We start from the raw sequence: 6,322 nt of genomic DNA, 5'->3' as shown, positions 1-6,322 counted from the left end.
TCAATTCAACCATGCCTGGAAACTTAATATCTACAGCAAAGTATTTAGTAGCAAAGTAATATGATAGTAGTGGTAACGGTAGCAAAAGTAATATTTTTGGTATTTTGTAGTGATTGTAACAATAGCAATGGAAAAGTAAATAAGCGAAGAACAGTATATGGAAAGCTCGTAGGCAATGGATCGGTGATAGAGAATTATGCCAGATGTGGTTCATCATGTAACAGTCATAACCTAGGGTGACACAGAACTAGATCCAATTCATCAATGTAATGTAGGCATGTATTCCGAATATAGTCATACATGCTTATGGAAAAGAACTTGCATGACATCTTTTGTCCTACCCTCCCGTGGCAGCGGGGTCCTACCAGAAACTAAGGGATATTAAGGCCTCCTTTTAATAGAGTACTAGACCAAAGCATTAACACATAGTGAATACATGAACTCCTCAAACTACGGTCATCACCGGGAGTGGTCTCGATTATTGTCACTTCGGGATTGCCGGATCATAACACATAGTAGGTGACTATAGACTTGCAAGATAGTATCAAGAACTCTCATATATTGATGAAAACATAATAGGTTCAGATCTGAAATCATGGCACTCGGGCCCTAGTGACAAGCATTAAGCATAGCAAAGTCATAGCAACATCAATCTCAGAACATAGTGGATACTAGGGATCAAACCCTAACAAAACTAACTCGATTACATGATGGATCTCATCCAACCCATCACCGTCCAGCAAGCCTACGATGGAATTACTCACGCACGGCGGTGAGCATCATGAAATTAGTGATGGAGGATGGTTGATGATGATGATGGCGACGGATTCCCCTCTCCGAAGCCCCGAACGGACTGTAGATCAGCCCTCCCGAGAGAGTTTAGGGCTTGGCGGCGGCTCTGTATTGTAAAACGCGATGAATCTTTATCCTTGATTTTTTCTCCCCGAAAGTGAATATATAGAGTTGGAGTTGAGGTCGGAGGAGCTCCAAGGGGCCCACGAGGTGGGGGGCGCGCCCACGGGGGCAGGCGCGCCCCCACCCTCGTGGCTAGGGTGTGGCCCCCCTGGCCTTGATCTTTTGCCAGTATTTTTTATTATTTCCAAAAATAATCTCCGTGAAGTTTCAGGTCATTCCGAGAACTTTTGTTTCTACACATAAATAATACCATGGCAGTTCTGCTGAAAACAGCGTCAGTCCGGGTTAGTTCATTCAAATCATGCAAGTTAGAGTCAAAAACAAGGGCAAAAGTGTTTGGAAAAGTAGATACGATGGAGACGTATCAATCACTATGAGGAATTTGAAAGATCACAAAACCAAGATTTTTTCCTCAACTACGAGAGGAGGTAAGGAACTGCCATCTAGCTCTGCACTTGATTCTCCTTCTGTTTTGATTAAACTTGCGACACCTACACATGCTATTGATTCAGATATGTCGCATGTTATTGATGATGCCACTTTCTGCTATGCATGATGCTTATGATGAAACTACTACTCTGCTTGATAATACTGTGCCACTAGGTGAATTTCTTGATGAACAACTTGCTAGGGCTAGAGAGAATGAAATTACTGAAACTGATGAAATTATTGAAAATGATGATTTGATTCTCCCCCTAGATATGAATTGCCTGTTGTTCCTGAGGGTTATGTTATGGATGAAGAAACTGCTAGAGATTTCTTTGCTTGCAATGATAGAAAAGATCTTAAGAAATTGTTAGCTAAGCTGAAAGAAAAATCCTTGAATGCTAGAATGAAATATGATCCCATTTTTGCTACTTCGCCTATCTTTGTTACTGATAAGGATTATGAATTCTTTGTCGATCCTGAGTTAATTACTTTGGTTGAATCTGATCCTTTCTATGGTTATGAATCTAAAACTGTTGTGGCACATCTTACTAAATTGAATGATATAGCCACCCTATTTGCTCACGAGGAAAAATCTGCTATTACTATATTGTCAAATTGTTTCCTTTCTCATAAAAGGGTGATGCTAAGATATGGTTTAATTCTCTTGCTCCTGGTTGTGTGCGTAGTCCCCAGGATATGATTTCTCACTTCTCTGTAAAATATTTCTCGCTCATAAGAAACAAGCTTCTTTAAAGGAAATATTTATTTTTGCGCAAATTGAAGAAGAGAGTCCCCCACAAGCTTGGGGGAGGCTTCTCCAATTACTTAATATGGACTAACCGATGCTTCCAAAGACCACCTGGATAGTTGTGTTGGTTGTGTTTTCAGGGCAAGAACTATTGAGCAAGCTGATTTGCTATTGAATAATATAATGAGTAATGAAAATGATTGGACACTTCCTGAACCAACTCCGAAGCCAACTCCTAAGAAAAGGGGTATTCTATTTCTCTGCCCTGAAGAAATGTATGAAAGAAAAAGGTATTAAAGCTGAAGATGTTAAGAATCTACCACCTATTGAAGAAATACATGGTCTTGATAACTCGACAAAGGTAGTAGAGGTAAACTCTCTCCGTAGATTTGATAAAGGTGATATTCCTTGTAATAAGTTGATACGTCTCCAACGTATCTATAATTTTTTATTGTTCCATGATATTATATTATCTATTTGGATGTTTAATAGGCTTTATTAAGCACTTTTATATTATTTTTGGGACTAACCTACTAACCCAAGGCCCAGTGCGAATTGCTGTTTTTTTTGCCTATTTTAATGTTTCACAGAAATGGAATGTCAAACGGAATCCAAACGGAATGAAACCTTCGGGAGAGTTATTTTTGGAACAAACGCAATCTAGGAGACTTGGAGTGGACGTCAAGGAAGAAACGAGGCGGCCACGAGGCAGGGAGGCACGCCTCCCACCCTCGTGGCTCCCCTAACCTAGTTCTTTCGCCTATATATACTCATATACCCTGAAAACATCCAGGAGCACCACGAAACCCTATTTCCACCGCTGCAACCTTCTGCACCCGTGAGATCCCATCTTGGGGCCTTTTCCGGCACTCTTCCAGAGGGGGAATCGATCACAGAGGGCTTCTACATCAACACCATAGCCTCTCCGATGATGTGTGAGAAGTTTACCACAGACCTTCGGGTCCATAGTTATTAGCTAGATGGCTTCTTCTCTCTCTTTGGATCTCAATACAAAGTTCTCCTCGATTCTCTTGGAGATCTATTCGATGTAATTCTTTTTGCGGTGTGTTTGTCGAGATCCGATGAATTGTGGGTTTATGATCAAAATTATCTATGAACAATATTTGGTTCTTCTCTGAATTCTTTTATGTATGATTTGATATCTTTGCAAGTCTCTTCGAATTATCAGTTTGGTTTGGCCTACTAGATTGATCTTTCTTGCAATGGGAGAAGTGCTTAGCTTTGGGTTCAATCTTGTGGTGTCCTTTCCCAGTGACAACAGGGGCAGCAAGGCACGTATTGTATTGTTGCCATCGAGGATAAAAAGGTGGGTTTTTGTAGCGACCAGACCTCAAACGGTCTGATCTCTGTGCTCAGGTGTCATCCCTGGATCAGTAATGCTGACACCACACAGTACTCGGAGGATTTATAACAGAGTAGCAATCACACACTTATTACATCGAGTGTCTCAGTAGAGAACTTATTACAATAAATATGGCTTAAGGCCATCTAATAACGATAACAGCGGAAGACTTGGAAGATAAGTGAGTCCATCAACTCCAACGGCATCATTGAGTATAGAACCATGACCTAAAAACTCCTTAATCGTCGTCTGAAAAGTCTGCAACATTAATGTTGCAGCCCGAAACAGGTCAGCACATGGAATATGCTGGCAAAGTAACACATAGAGAGTAATGGAATGAATCAGGCTATTCTATATGCATATTTGGCTGGTGGAAAGCTCTATGGTTACAGTTTTGCGTAAAGCCAATTTTTCCCTACTACAAAGGAATAAACTTTATTTAACTATCAGGGTAGTTGTTAAACATTGAGAATGGTTGACAGCATTCTCAATCCCAATTAAGCATCATCATTAAACAAAACCCAACAAAATTAATTTAGAGTAACATGTTGAGATTCACATGATAATCCAAGTACTAGATACTCAAGATGTCCATAACCGGGGACACGGCTAACCATGATTAGTTTATACACTCTGCAGAGGTTTGCGCACTTTTCCCCACAAGACTCGATCGCCTCTGTTTGGTTTCTCGCACTACACGGTGTTTGAGAAATGGATGACCGAGACATAGTCTTTCAGAAGCGGTAGCACCTTACGATGGATAGACCGTTACACCTACTTTCCCCTACATCTGCTAGTCTACCCTGTAAGAGTTCGCACGACTTAATCAAACAAGCATACAATAAGTATACAATAAGTATTCATCTAATGCACAGGTACAACTCGAATAAGAGATCTAACCAGAAGGTTCAACTTAAGAACTCCGGTTTGCAAAAAGAATCAAATCCAACAAAGCAACGAAAGTCAAACGGCAAAAGAAACAGGCTTCGTTTACTATTCTGGATATAGGGCAATTTTTACAGTGGCAAAAACTTGTTTAATTTGGTTAAACGGTTAGAGGGTTTCGAGACGAAACTCCAGGCGCTTGAATCGCCTGATTCCGATAACTGAGTGAAAAGTTATACTAAAACGAAAATCGGATCAGGAATCGCGATCAGAAAAATCACGGATTTAATCCGAGAAAAAAAAACGACGAACGTTCGCTAGAACGAACGAACGTACGAACACTCGCTAATTAAATAAATCATAAAACCGATCTATTTAAAAAAACCAAAACTAAAAAAACCGCGACTTTTTTTAACCGCGACTTTTTTTAAACGGCGGCGAAAACGAGGTTAACCTGGGTCCGGCGGCGGGCGGCGGCAGCGGCTCTGATTTCGGGCGCGGTGGGCTGGGGCGGCTCGGGGCGGCGGTATTTAAAGGCTGCCCCGGGGCGGTGTCCCGCTCGGGTACGGCCTGAAGTCGGTTCGCATTTTTTTAATTATTCCATGCAGAAAAACAAATAAAAGAAATACTAAACGGACTCCAAAAATCCCGAAATAAATTTTCCCGGGCTTCTAAAATCAAGCCGCACAAGGTGAACATTTATTTGGGGCCTACATGCAAAATAAATTGATGATAAAATAATTAAAATCAAATGATCCTATTCTCAAAATTTGAGAAAACTCAAATATGAAAATAATGAATTCCCCAACTCTCTCCGTGGGTCCTTGAGTTGCGTAGAAATTTCTAGGATCAAACCAAAAGCAAATAAAATATGATATGCATTGATGATCTAATGTCTAACATTCCAAATTGAAAATTTGGGATGTTATAGTTTTATACCATATTGCTTGAGTTTATCCCTCTACATCATGTCATCTTTCCTAATGCATTACTATGTTCTTATGAACTTAATACTCTAGATGCATGCTGGATAGCGGTCGATGTGTGGAGTAATAGTAGTAGATGCAGAATCGTTTCAGTCTACTTGTCGCGGACGTGATGCCTATATACATGATCATGCCTAGATATTCTCATAACTATGCGCTTTTCTATCAATTGCTCGATAGTAATTCGTTCACCCACCGTAAATTATGCTATCTTGAGAGAAGCCACTAGTGAAACCTATGGCCCCCGGGTCTATCTTCCATCATATTACTTGCCTATCAATTTACTATTTCTTCCATCTTTTATTTTGCAATCTTTACTTTGCAATCTATATCATAAAAGTACCAAAAATATTTATCTTATTATCTCTATCATATCTCACTTTTGCAAGTGGCCGTGAAGGGATTGACAACCCCTTTATCGCGTTGGTTGCAAGGTTCTTATTTGTTTGTGTAGGTACGAGGCGACTTGTGTGTGACCTCCTACTAGATTGATACCTTGGTTCTCAAAACTGAGGGAAATACTTATGTTGCTTTGCTGCATCACCCTTTTCTCTTCAAGGGAAAACCAACACATGCTCAAGAGGTAGCAAGAAGGATTTCTGGCGCCGTTGCTGGGGAGGATTACGCCAAGTCAAGACATACCAAGTACCCATCACAAACTCTTATCCCTCGCATTACATTATTTGCCATTTGCCTCTCGTTTTCCTCTCCCCCACTTCACCCTTGCATTTTATTCGCCCTCTTTTTCCGTTCATCTCTTTTCGCTTGCTTCTTGTGTCCGTGTGTTAGATCGTTTGTTTCGCCGTCATGGCCAGTCCCTTATCTGCTCCCTTGTCTCCCGAGTTTGAAGTTCTTCACTTCAAATAAAGGCAAGGAGAAAATTTAAAAGACGCTTGGTATAGGATGATGGAACCTTATCGTAATTGCACCTTAGAGGTGAATTTTAGAATTTTACTTCGCAATTTTTATGTTGGACTAAATATGTCCCATAGACAA

The sequence above is a fragment of the Triticum urartu genome, chromosome 1A (genome assembly GCF_056163025.1).
Source record: "Triticum urartu cultivar PI428250 chromosome 1A, HENAU_Tu73, whole genome shotgun sequence".
In the NCBI taxonomy this organism is placed as follows: Eukaryota; Viridiplantae; Streptophyta; class Magnoliopsida; order Poales; family Poaceae; genus Triticum; species Triticum urartu.
The sequence above is the reverse complement of the archived record's forward strand: the minus strand, read 5'-3'. Positions refer to the sequence as shown.